This window comes from Leucopleurus acutus (genome assembly GCF_964270905.1).
Source record: "Leucopleurus acutus genome assembly, chromosome: 10".
Taxonomy (NCBI): Eukaryota; Metazoa; Chordata; class Mammalia; order Artiodactyla; family Delphinidae; genus Leucopleurus; species Leucopleurus acutus.
Window position 1 is genome coordinate 86,936,893 of NC_139153.1, and position 12,995 is coordinate 86,949,887.

General features: G+C 36.8%; 1 long non-coding RNA gene across 1 annotated transcript in view; it reads left to right on the forward strand.

Moving 5' to 3' along the window:
* LOC309967720 overlaps positions 1-12,995 on the forward strand; it is a 159,255-nt gene that overhangs the window by 133,795 nt on the left and 12,465 nt on the right. The window contains exons 4-5 of the long non-coding RNA XR_014326528.1: positions 3,863-3,932; positions 12,480-12,621. This is a non-coding gene — a long non-coding RNA (uncharacterized lncRNA). The remainder of the gene's footprint in view (positions 1-3,862; positions 3,933-12,479; positions 12,622-12,995) is intronic.

The following is a 12,995-nucleotide window of genomic DNA, read 5'->3' on the forward strand; positions in this document are numbered from 1 at the left end:
ATGAGGATTAATATGCAGATCGTAAAAGATGTAACAGGGATAAAGAGGAAGGGGCAACTCAGGGCACACCAGGCTTAATGGATTAATCTCATCACACTTCTTGTTCTGCTTATAGTGGTCACCAAAAGAAGCTCAGGACTGTAGATCACCCCTCATCCCCTGAAATCTAATCCTATTACTCCAAACTTAGCCTTTTCTGACCACTTCTATCATTTCCCAAACTGTAAACTCAATTCACTGAGCTTCTGGAACCCTAAGTCAATCATGAGTAAAAATCCCACGTATCTTTCACCTCTTCTCTGAATATTCATTCCGTCTTCTTGCTCTAACTGACACCTGCCTCTTTACAAAAGCTTCTTTCCCTACAACCTTTTCAAAGCTTCTCATGGTTTGTGTCCCAGGTCACTCATACCTGTGGGGTCTACTGGTGGGACAGGTGTCTTCCTTGCTGCTTGTTGCCACTTTCAGACCATTTTCATTCTCTCTTCTATGCAGTCACTCATCTTGGACCCTCCTGCCATCAGACAATACCCACCATTCCCCTACTTTGCAGACATATACTCCCTCTAAAGTTACTATACTTCAGTCCTTGAAAAGTTGAGCTCCTTTCTCATTATCTTTATGTCCCACGTCTTGCCATCATACTTGGTGAGTTAAATATCCACAGAGGTGACTCTTTTAGGCTGGCCTTTCATTCTTTGACTTCCAGATATCTGTCCTTCACCCACTCCCATCCATGCAGTCTCATGATCTTGCCTTGATTTTATCATGAATAATTGCAACTCCTTGTAATCTCAACCATGAACATCCCACTCAGTACACATGTGGTGACAAACTGGTGAGGAAGAAAGGAACAGGACTCTGTGTTCCCGTAAGAAGGGTCCTAGACCTCCATGACCTGTCAGGGAGGTTCACTCCAAGAACAGTCCGTTTGAGCTGAAGGCTAAAGAATGTGTATGTGTTTATTAAGTAGAGAAGGAAAAAAATCTATGTAGGGAAGTAAGGGAGAGGGGTTGCAGAGGGAACTCCCCAAGTAGAAGGAAGACTATGTGTCAAAGCCCTGGGGGTAAGAGAAAGCACATCTAAAGAGCAGCAAATAAAACAACAATAAACAAAGAGTCGTGCAGTGTGCAGAGCTGAGACGCAAAGCCCTTGAGGGAAGGATTTTCACATCTAAGTTGCTCCTGGCAATGAATGCCTAATATTCCATTACTACCATCTTTTCTATCCATATCAGGACCTCTGGCCTATTCCTGGATATAGCGACCATGAACTTGACCCAAGTCTCTGCTAGTTTATACAGTCATAAGATGCCCCTTTCCTCAAATAAAACATTTTTAAGTTAGTATATTATGGATCACCCTCAACAGCTCTGTGCTGGGGTCACTTTCAACCTTGGGGATAGCCACCATAAGTTCTCACAAATGATCTTACCTGCTCATCTTACCTGATATCTTACCTTGGATATCAGGGCAGACAAACGATGGGTGGTAGGATGCTTCTGGCTCTACTCTCCCACTGTCCAGTGGAGATTGGGCTTTGGAGAGCGGTAGACAGATGCCAACAGGGAGCACTGAGAGTATGTGGCAGCACAGGGCACAGCCATGCCCCGGCAAGCACTAGTGAGTGTGTCTGAGCATCCTCTCCCATATGTGTGCATGACCACGAGTGCCAGCGTGGGTTTATGCAGAAGCAGCTTCTCTCCTTCCCTTCCAGGACTTGGTTGGGAGGCTCAAAATCCCCACGTCACACAAATCACTCTGTCTACCAGGCGAATGGCTCTCTCTCGTGCAGTAGACGCGGGGAACACCCGTTTGTTGTGGCCTGGACTTGACTCTGGTCTCTGTCTTCATTCTCTGCTTTCTGTACTGAAGCTCCCTTCGTTTTGGCTCTTTGATAACTGCTGCCTTGATTTCGTGTGTTAGCTCTTTAATTCACTTTTGATCACTCTCCTTCCAACTGTATAAGTTTTTAACACCACCACCCGGCTAACTGACCCAAAACACAGTCTTTTGATCAGTCCTCCTCTTTGGGTGCCTGGCACACTAGGCTGAGTCATCTGTTTGACCAGAGAGACACCAATCAAGCAAATATATATTCATTTTTATGCCAATGTGAATAGCTTTGATTTTATCCTTCTTTGAAGCTGATGGTTAATATGATGTTCGAAGACATTTAGTTTGGTGTATAAGAAGTACTGTGACACTGTATTTTGATCAGTGTTCTTCAAACTCTTTTTTACTTCCTAGATATACATGTATGCAGTACATGAGTAAATTCCCAATGCCAGTTGCTGAAAATCATAAACTGCATTTTATGATTCCTTGAAAATGAAAAATGCATGGGTGTGTGAATGCTAACCCATACTTCATCATTTTCAACAGTAAAGCTTTTGCTGCAGAAGTTTTTCCTAGGCAGATCGGTAGAGTTTTAACTTTCTATTCAAGAATATTGATTTAACACAGGGGCAGAGAGTTTGGCATCTTCTGTCAGCTCTTTCCACTTGAAGACTGATCACTTATGGGCAGTGATCCCCCTGAGCCCAGCATGTCTGGACTTATTTATATAAGCAAACCCATTGTCAGAGGGTTGCAGCAGTAAATACAGTCTATTGTTTTGTTAATACAATTACTCTACACAATCAAATTGAGCAGCAACTTTAGATAATAACTGAAGTTTAAGAATATATCATTAAAAAGAATATATATATGTGTATAACTGAGTCACTTTGCTGTACACATGAAGCTAACACAACATTGTAAATCAACTATACTTCAATAAAAAAAAGAAGAGAAAAAGGATCTATGCTTACAAAGGACTTTTACCTAAATTATATACGATAGTATCATTGATCAACTTCATCTAAATGTTTGTCCAGCTGTACTTCACCTATCCTGATTTAAACTAAATGTGCTTTTAACAATATTTACCAGTCAGAGGTTCTAAAAAGAAAATTGACAGCATGAGAAAATGATTGTACTGAGATGTAAATCATACTATTTGATAATTTATGTTGTTTTGGTTTTCAGAATAGAAATAATTTTAATGAAATATTCATAAAGATTTCCCAGTTGATTCTTTGGGAAATGATTTGTTTCCAGAGTATTTTTTTTTCTAGAGTTAAACCTATATACAAGAAAGATTCAGGAAAACAAACTAATATAATACACAATATGGAAAGGGACAAGTGTCTTAAAAATCCATTTGAATGACTGAGTGATTCTGATAAGGCATACAAAGGGCTGCCGAATTTTTTTCTGTGTTCAGATTAAAAACAAGTTGGGAATGAACAGTGGCTCACCATTTACCATGAAGTGTATGAAAACAATAAGAAACTCAGACAAGTAATGAAACATAATACTGCTTAATGTCACTTTCAGAAAAAAGATAAGCCACATTGGGAATTTTGCTCCTTGCTTGTGTATATCATGTTATATCACACAGTAAGAAATCTGCTGTGAATGCAATAACACAGAAAGGCCACTTAAACCTATCTATTGTTGTAGGCATGTAACAAATGAACCTTTATTGTATCCTCCCTTCAAGCTGGTCCAGGAATAATAGTATATAGGAAGAGCGTGTCGATACTGATGGCACGTCATTTTTCTCCACTCAGAGTGGTAGGAGGGAAAATCTATTTCATAAATGTCTTCTAACAATATAGTAATTTTATATCATAAGCCTCTTAGGCCAGATTGTCCTAGCGTGACACAAATAGGAATTAGTTGGCAAGTATCCTGTGAATTTTGATTTCACAAAAAGCTGATCTGGATGAATCAAGACAAAAAGTGAATTTGCCCTAAGAGAACTGAAGTCTAGGTACATTTATGAAGAGACTTATCTTTTCATTCTTTTGCTTCAGGCCAGGCTGTCCTTTGTGGAAGGAAGACGGCTTTCAGCATGGCTGGGACTGGTTATCTGTGTGGCCTTCGGTGAGTTACTTACTTCTTTGAGACTCAGTTTCCTCATGAATGAGGAAATAACTATCTTACAAGATTGTTTTGAAGCTCAGACATAACTTGTGATATTAATTTATGTTAATATACTAAAGGCACAAAATATTTAGATGTAGTAGCAAGTAAATATGAGAGAGATGAAACAGATATAGATGATAGATAGATGAATACATAAAGGAATAGAATCCAGAGGCTGTAGCATTTTTGTTACTGAAATGTTAAATATTTGATTCAGTTTGGAGTTTAAACCACAACTTACATACACAACTCAAGGGTATGATTTTATTAATATACACACGTACAGTTTTCTGCTTCAAATTACCTACTTTTTCAACCCAGGTTTGCATATGTGAGATATTCTTCCTGGAAAGCACACCTATACTTCAGGAAAGATAAGAGGTGTTAAAGGCAGCCCTCCCTATGTGTCAATGAAAGGATAATTTTTAGCTAGTCATAACCCTGTTAAAAACCTGAGGATTAACGGGCAAAGCTGTCCAGTGCGAGGTATGGCTTACAGTTTGCAGGCATTTGTGCAGTTAACTCCTCAAGATATTTTTTTTCTTATGACTTTATATTGATAGGGACTGGCTGAATGTCAGTAAGTTATGTGGCATCTACTGAGGCTGTGTAAACAGCCAAATTATCCATATTCATTATTTACACTTTAAACACCTTGAAAACTGACATTTGCATCGGTGTTTTTTCTCTGTCTTCCTTTCCCTTTATTTCTTTAACCTTCCTCGCTCCCCAATATCTCAAAAACTAAAACATGGTAATGCTGTCCCTTATTACTTCTCCAAGGGACATCCAGTCAACACATTTGAGCAGCAGGAACTCAGCCCAAATTCAGTACGTGGAATTTACCAACCAATGTGACCTTTGAAACCTGGACCAAGTTACTGCCATGCTCAACACAATCAAATGGTTTCTTGAGCAAGAGTTGACTATATTTGCATCTCACCACTGCATGTTCAGTCCAGTGGAAGGGCATAACTCCAAGGTCTTGCCCTTTGAGATTGTACAGGCCCATGCACATGGACCAGACCTTACCTAGGTAATAAATGTCTAACATGCTAAAGACGTGGGACTTCCCAACACAAAATGGTGAGTGCAGTGGACAAAACCAAAGTCCACACAGGGCTTCTTTAACTATACCCTGAATTTACTGCAAGGGAGGAAAGTAATGAGTAATTTGCAATGAAAAAAAGGACATCCAGAATTTATCTTGGCCCATCACTAATTTTTACTACTGTTCAATACATCTTTTCTGAAAACAACGTGGGTTTTTGTTTAGCTGGTGGGGGATACATTAGGAAATGCAAGCCCCCCCTCTCAAGAAACATAGGATGCTTCTGAGTACAGACTTTACTCTGGAGCTTATGCAGATGCTAAATCTTAAATAACTACTTTAAGGCACTTTTATTTTATCAATCTGTCTTAGATTTAAATGCCAAGACATTTTCATTCTATGTTAAAGAAGACGAAATGAAATTATATGAACACAAGTTTGCTATGTTTTTCTATGCTCCTCATAGCCTATGCCCCCAAATATTTTCCACATGAAAGAAACACTGGCATCCTTCTTTACCTGAGAACATGTCATTGGATGAATTTGTGGAATTACTGAAAGTGTACTGTTCACCAAATTTTACTGTTTGTTCTAGAATTTAAACTTTACAAATAGAAATGTAAATCTTGTACAAAAATTACTATCCAGGATACAGATATGTGACTTTTGCCTCAACTCTGTAATTGCCCCTATTTCTTAGACTGTACATCAATATCACTTTAAACATTAGTTTTTGGATGTCCTTCATAGAGAGCATCACACATTTAAAGTATGATCTGCATCTTACGTACACACTGAATATAGGTCAATATCGAGTTAAGGAGAATGGGAGAAATGTACACTATGTAGTATCTGTAAATAGTTTCAGAAATGTCAACTCCTCTGGAGGTCATAAAAGAGAATAACGTAGTCTAAGCCATTGGGCATAACTATATCTTTCTTTGGATATGGAGGGAAAAAAGCCCTGATCATGAATCTATTTGATTTTATAGAACACTCAAAAATTGTCTTGACTGCTATAGAATTTTCAAAGGAAACTGACAATGGGTCTGCATTTGGATTTAAGAATGCTGGGATAGGTACTATCCTAGAATGCTAAAGAATGGTACCATCTAGGATGTTCTGACGTGGACTATAGATAGATTACTTACTACTCAGTATGACATTCTATCCTACTTGTTAAAGCCAGGTTTAATAAATTACTCATAGAACCATCCATGCTTTAATATTTGGCTAAACCCTCTCTGTTTAGAGAATCAGGAACATAAAGTTTGCTAAGCAATTTAATGAATGGCCCTCAATCATAAAAGGTCCAAATGTCACATCATCTCATGTGACATGACATGTCAGTCAACTGAAATGCAACTGGGAAGGCATTAAAGCTTTTTCAAAGATACTTAAAAGAGCATTTTAATCTGTGTGGTAGTCTGGTTGGGACTCCTGGGGGATCACCAGTGAAACAAACAAGAAAACCACAATGTAAAAGTGGATCAGCTATTTTTATCTCCACCAGAGATATTTATTTATAGTGCTCTTTCCATGAATCAAGTTATCGATCATTTGCTCACACAAAGATGACCACTGGTAGTGCTGCCTAGCACAGTAATTGAACACAGATGTTCACTTTTCCTTTCCTCTTGGTTTGTGTGTGTGTGTGTGTGTTGCTCCATAATTAATTCTGTGAGACTCTTGACCTTTTACTTCATGTATAAAAAAATTCACAACACATTTAATAGGATAGAAGTTTTTCACTTTTACAGCAGTGTTACTTGTTTGGAATCTCCCATACCCTCCTTGCCCACAGTATCATCTTTCTTTCCAATGCATTTTAAAGTCAGTAAATAAAAGGGAACTCAATGTTCCCAAAAGGGTCATTTTCAGGACGTATATAAATTTCCTCTTTTCTTTCACTTCGGGTATGTCATTTAGCAAGTGACTTGAGATTGGAGGATCCAGCTAAAATGCAACTCAGCTGTCCTAGTTTTGACACAAAGAAAGTACTGCAAAAGGGAAATCTATCTTATCTAAAGTTGAGGAGGCAAAGAAAAGTCTCTAATTTATAAATAATGGAATTCAATTCTCTGTGTATGCGCCATTTTGACTCTGTAGTAGGTAGAAGAATGCGCTTCCCCCCCTACAAAAGATGCTTATGTCCTATTCCCCAGAATCTACAGAAGACTTTTAAGGTTTCAAGTAGAATTAAGATTTCCAATCACTGACCTTGAGATGGGAGATAATCCTACATTATCCAGGTGGGCCCAAGATAATGACAAGAGTACTTAACAGTGGAAGAGAGAGGCAGAAGAAGAGGTCAGAGTAATACGATGTGAGAAGAACCCAGCCCATCATTACTGGCATTGAAGGGGGCCAGAAGCCAAGGACTATGGGCAGCCTCCAGAAGGTAGAAGCAGCCAGGAAATGGATTCTTCTCTAGAACCTCCAGAAAGGAATGCAGCCTTGACGATACCTCGATTTTAACCCCATGAGACTGATTTCAGACTTCTGACTTCCAGAACTATAAGATAATTCATACTGCTTCAAGCCACTAAGGTTGTGATCCCTCGCAGCAGCAGTAGGAAAATAATACAGCTTTCCAGTCATTCCATACTGTCACGTATTTGTATAACTGTATCGTACTTTATTGGAACAGGGGGTCTCAAACACATTGTGGAGTGATATTGGGGGTAATGGTGGAGAGAGAGGAAACAAAATCCTAAGTTAGCCCAGAAAATTTTCACGTCATTAAAGAACTGTCTCCCTAAACTCTAATTCAAACAAATATACACACCCCAATGTTCATTGCAGCCAAGACATGGAAGCAACCTAAACATCCATTGACAGAAGAATGGATAAAGAAGATGTGTGTGTGTGTGTGTGTGTGTGTGTGTGTGTGTGTATATATATATATATAATATATATATATAATGGAATATTACTCAGCCATTAAAAAAAGAATGAAATAATGACATTTACAGCAACATGGATGGACCTAGAGATTATCTAAGTGAAGTAAGCCAGACAAAGACAAATAACATTTGATATGGCTTACATTTGATATGGCTTATATGTGTAATCTGAAAGAAAAGATGACATATATCAATTCACAGTACTATATATATAAAATAGGTAATCAACAAGGACCTACTGTACAGCACCAGAAACTATACGCAATATTTTATAATAACCTATAAGGGAAAAGAATCTAGAAAAGAATGTGTATACATATATATATATATATATAAAAAAAACTGAATCACTGTGCTGTACATCTGAAACTAACACAACACTGTAAATCAACTATACTTCAAATAAATAAATACGTTTTTAAAAAAAGAAGAGACACAAGTGAGATCTCTTGCTCTCTGTTGCCCATGTGAGGATACAGCAAGAAGGCACTGTCTATAAACCAAGAAGGCGGCCCTCACCAGAACGTTCCATGCGGTTCCCTGATCACAAACTTCCCAGTCTCCAAAACTGTAGAAATAAATTTCTGTTGTTTAAGCCAAAAAAAAAAAAAAAACTGCCTCCTTGAAATTTTTCTACTTCTATGCCCTTTGCAATGTTAGCTATTGCAACAGATTGGTATCATATAAAATATGATCTAACTTTAGTACAATCTAAAAAAAAATTTGAGTCTCATTTCAAAGGTCTTATTTTAATGTGATTTTCTTTTTGCAAAATAATGTACTTCAATATCCCATCTAACTAAAATAAGATTAAAAGCCATCCCAAACTCTTTGTTACAAATCCATCTACTGAATGTGCGTGTGTGTGTGTATCATACAAATCTGCATTTATATGCCATAAGTCATTTTCCTGTTAACTCTCTCACACATAAATTTCTTTCCATTTTTATTTTAACCAATTTCTGAAACAGTAGAGATCACTCTGTTTCTATTTTCAAGTTAAACGACTTTGTACTGGATTCTGCATATGATTTACTGCTTTTAGTTTAAATATGTGAAGTCATGAGAGAGATGGTTTAGCCTCAAGATTTTGCATTTTAAGTCAATGATAATCTAAATTCTAGGAACGGAAGGGAATTCAGAATTCACTACCTTCTCTTTATGTAGACATCTACATTAATGTTCTAGACTGATAGTGTCTTTTTTTCCCTTTTGCCTTTTCCAATTCTTCTGGGAAGACATTTTCATAGCACATTAAAATAACATGAAATTATGTTTCAAATACATTACACTATATTTTGTTATGTCTAACCTAAGTCCCTCCTGATTCTTTTCAAATTCGCTTCCTATTCTGGTCTTCATAGTAATATGTCACCTCTCTACATCTTCTGAATCATCTTCCTTTACATACTTGAATTTTTTTTGGTAATCACCATCCTCCAACAATAGTTTTGCCCTCTCCAGGCTTAACAGAGGCTAAAGTGCTTTCCTGAAAGATAAGGGAAAAAAATCAACAATTAATCACATTCATTTTTCTACCTTGGTTGTACTCCATAGGTCAATCTTGGAACCAAAACAAGGTACTATACATTAATTCAATTGTGATGATTAATGAATTGAATGATATTAAGACATTCCAGTTAATGTCAAATTTCTTACATATCACTATGTTAAACACTCATTGTCAAATTTCCTATAACACCACATTAAATTTATCTTAATTCATGGCCTCCAAAGCCTGGTGTTTTAATCACAATTAAAATCAGAGTTTATTTCTACCCCCAAATGCTGTAGTTTATTTGCCTTCTATTAAAGAAGAAGTATCGTTATAGTCCAAAGACTACTAGACAGGGAAGAAGGAAACAAATTCTACACAAGACCCTTATCTTAGCTGGGCCTTAGTTTCTTCTGTAAAATTTAAAAATTTGAACTACACAGATTTATTGTCCCATGTTCCTCCAGCTCCTACCCCTTAGATATTTTTAGCTTAATTGATGTGCATTCATGGGACTCATAGAACAAAAATATCCCATGGCTTGCTGTGAAGTGCTACTTGATTTTTTTCTCACACAGGAAATTCCTCTTGTCAGTTAAAACTAATGAAATTAGTGAACAAATCCAAAAATCAATTGTTCTCTAAGCTATCATCTTCTAATGATTTGACAAAATTTTCCAATGTTTTTAGGGGTGGTAGTTGAGGTAGCAAGCCCCTAATTTCCAAAGCTATTGTTCGGGTAACTTAGAGATAGATTTTATTTTATTTTTTTAATTTTTGTCTTATATTGGAGTATAGTTGTACAACAATGTTGTGTTAGTTTCAGGTGTACAGCAAAGTGATTCAGTTATACATATATGTGTATCTATTCTTTTTCACAGTAAACTCTGCTCAATACTCTATAATAAACTAAATGGGAAAATAATTTGAGAGAGATAGATTTTAGATGTGTTAGTTCTTATATGGGGATATTTATCTGAAGTTCCAGAAGTTGCTCAAGAAGATATGGAATGCATATGTACAAATGTCCTAATTGCCAAATTATCTATACTTACGAAAAAAAAATGGAAATCAACCTACTGTCAGATAAAGTGAAATACTAGGCAGGTACTCCTTAAAATAATTTTCAGCAACTCTTAGGAATAAAAAGATATATTTAAGATACAATCTTAAAATGAACTAAAGTAAGCTGGAAGTATCATTTTAACTGCGAATTTATAAACATATTAAATACATTTGCTGAATATGTAAAAGAAAAAAACTAATGATTAAAGGGAAAAAATACTTTTCTAATTGCAAATTTGTCTTTACTCATGCTATATATTTGAACTTATTGTAGCTTATATCCTGGAGATACCTAAACAAATTTCTGAAGAACTATAATGAGAAAATATTGCATAATATGAAAATAAGAAATCTCAGAAAATGTAGCCTAGCATACACAGCTTCTTCCTCTTCAGAATGCCCTCTTAGCTGTATTCTAGTTAGTAGAATACTTCTAAGTTTGGGGTTAATGAATATGTCATGAAATAATTTAAGTTCTATCCCTTTAATGTTTTTGATTATAATTTTTTCTTCCTTTTATATTCCTTTTATGTATATTTTACAGTCTTTAGAGATGGGGATAGAATGGTAGTTTCCAAACAGTAGCTAATATAACCCAGAACACAATTCCCTTCAAGGAAAGTTGTCTCTCTTGGCAACTGCACTCTTTCAAAGAGAAAACCCTGAAGGCTGAATAGGTGTAATTGAAGAGGAATGAAATGTTTTTAACTATTAAAATTTATTTCTGGCTTACAAGATTTAATTAAATGTTTTTGCACCTCTTCAGTAATTTGTTCCCAACATTCAGGTTGTCAGCATTTATTCTACTAGCAATTGGCAGCCCAACTGTCCCAAGGTGGGCAAACTGAAAACTTGTATATTCTTCTAGGTATTGGAGAATCGAAATATAAAGAGAACACACACACACAGCTTCCTTTGACCAATGGTGGCTGTATATCCTTTGTTCTCTTCTAATACCTGATATATTAAGAGCTTTTTTTGGGTGTGTTCTCAAATGCATTTGTCACAGAAAATTGGCCAATAAAATATATTAACATCCCTGTGATGAAGCAGCTACTGACAAATTCAGAAGACTTTCTTCCAGGAAATATAGTTGAGTAATTGAAAGATGTGATAATCTTTTCTCACTCCCAGTTTGCATGAAAATTGTTCCAGGAAAGATGGGTTCAGGTGTAATCATGCCTGTCAGAGTCTTCCCATGGGAAGTGCGGATTCTTAGTGACATTCTGATACGTGGGGGGACATGGAGATGGATCGCAGTCAGACCTTGAACTTCAAATTAGTGGACAATGGCTCTGTGGAGATACCAACTAATTTTCTCCCTACAGGAACATTGTGCAGGCTGACAGGCCAAAAGCATCCATTATTTTTAATTGGAGAGAAAAATGACACAGTTAGAGTGACATACCACATATCCACGGCGTAACTTTGTGATGGAGAGAAAACGTGCTAGCTAAGTGGACTTTCGTTTTGTATTCAGTTCCTTTTCACACCAGTGGGAAGAGGTGAGGGGAGAAATGTCTAAATGTCAGACAGTAAGTGAGAAGGAGACTGCTGTTTCTCCGCAGAGGTAATTAGGTGGACCTTTCTCAACCCTGGACCAGGGAGTGAAGGAAGGTGCCTTCCAGGTAACAGTGCCCTTTGTTCTGTTTTCAAGAGTTACAGACCAATGTATGTTCTCAAAAAAGGAACTTCCCCCTCTGTGATTAAATATTTATCACAGCAAGAAGCTAGTAGTCAGACCAAGAACTTCCAATTAGCCACAACAGAGGGTTATAAGTGACTACAGAACAAGTATCAATATTGTAAAAGGGAGGAGCAGGTCAGAGCAGTGAGGCCGCAACTTTTTATTTCTCTCCATAAACCCATTACAAAGGATATTGTTTGTTGGTAAACATCAACACTCACTAATCTTCTGAACTATTAACAAGCTTTTGGTGGTGTGTGTCAATTAAAATATAACATGTATAAACTCTCTTGGTTTCCAGGTGGTCTTATGAGTAAAGTGCAAAAAAAAAAAGAAAGCCTTCTAAGATGAGACCCATCAATTTCAATGCTACAATATTTAGAGTTGTTCCTCACTAAGGAAGAAGTTGGCTTAATTTCCAGGCAAAGATAAGCTCCTTGAAGGTAGGTGTTATACTTTTTTATGGATTCCAGCAAGTACTCAGTGCCTAGATGAATGAGCGTTTTAAACATAAGTATAATGACAGCATTATAGTCAACCATCCTGAGTCAAAGAAAAGGCAATATTCATTTTCATGAAAACACCATCTTTACATTCTTCAAGGATACAAAAATAATAACAGGACAAAATGACCAGATAGTGCCCAGAAAAGAAAAGTACCGCAGAACCCCACCCCCACCCCCAGAAAAAAACTGGCAATTTCAGAGTTAGAGTACAACTGCATTTACATGATGGAAAGTCACTAAAAACTTACATGTCAAAAGTTTTAGAATTTAATTTTACAGTATAATTGCTTGGTACATGTAAGTAGGTCTAT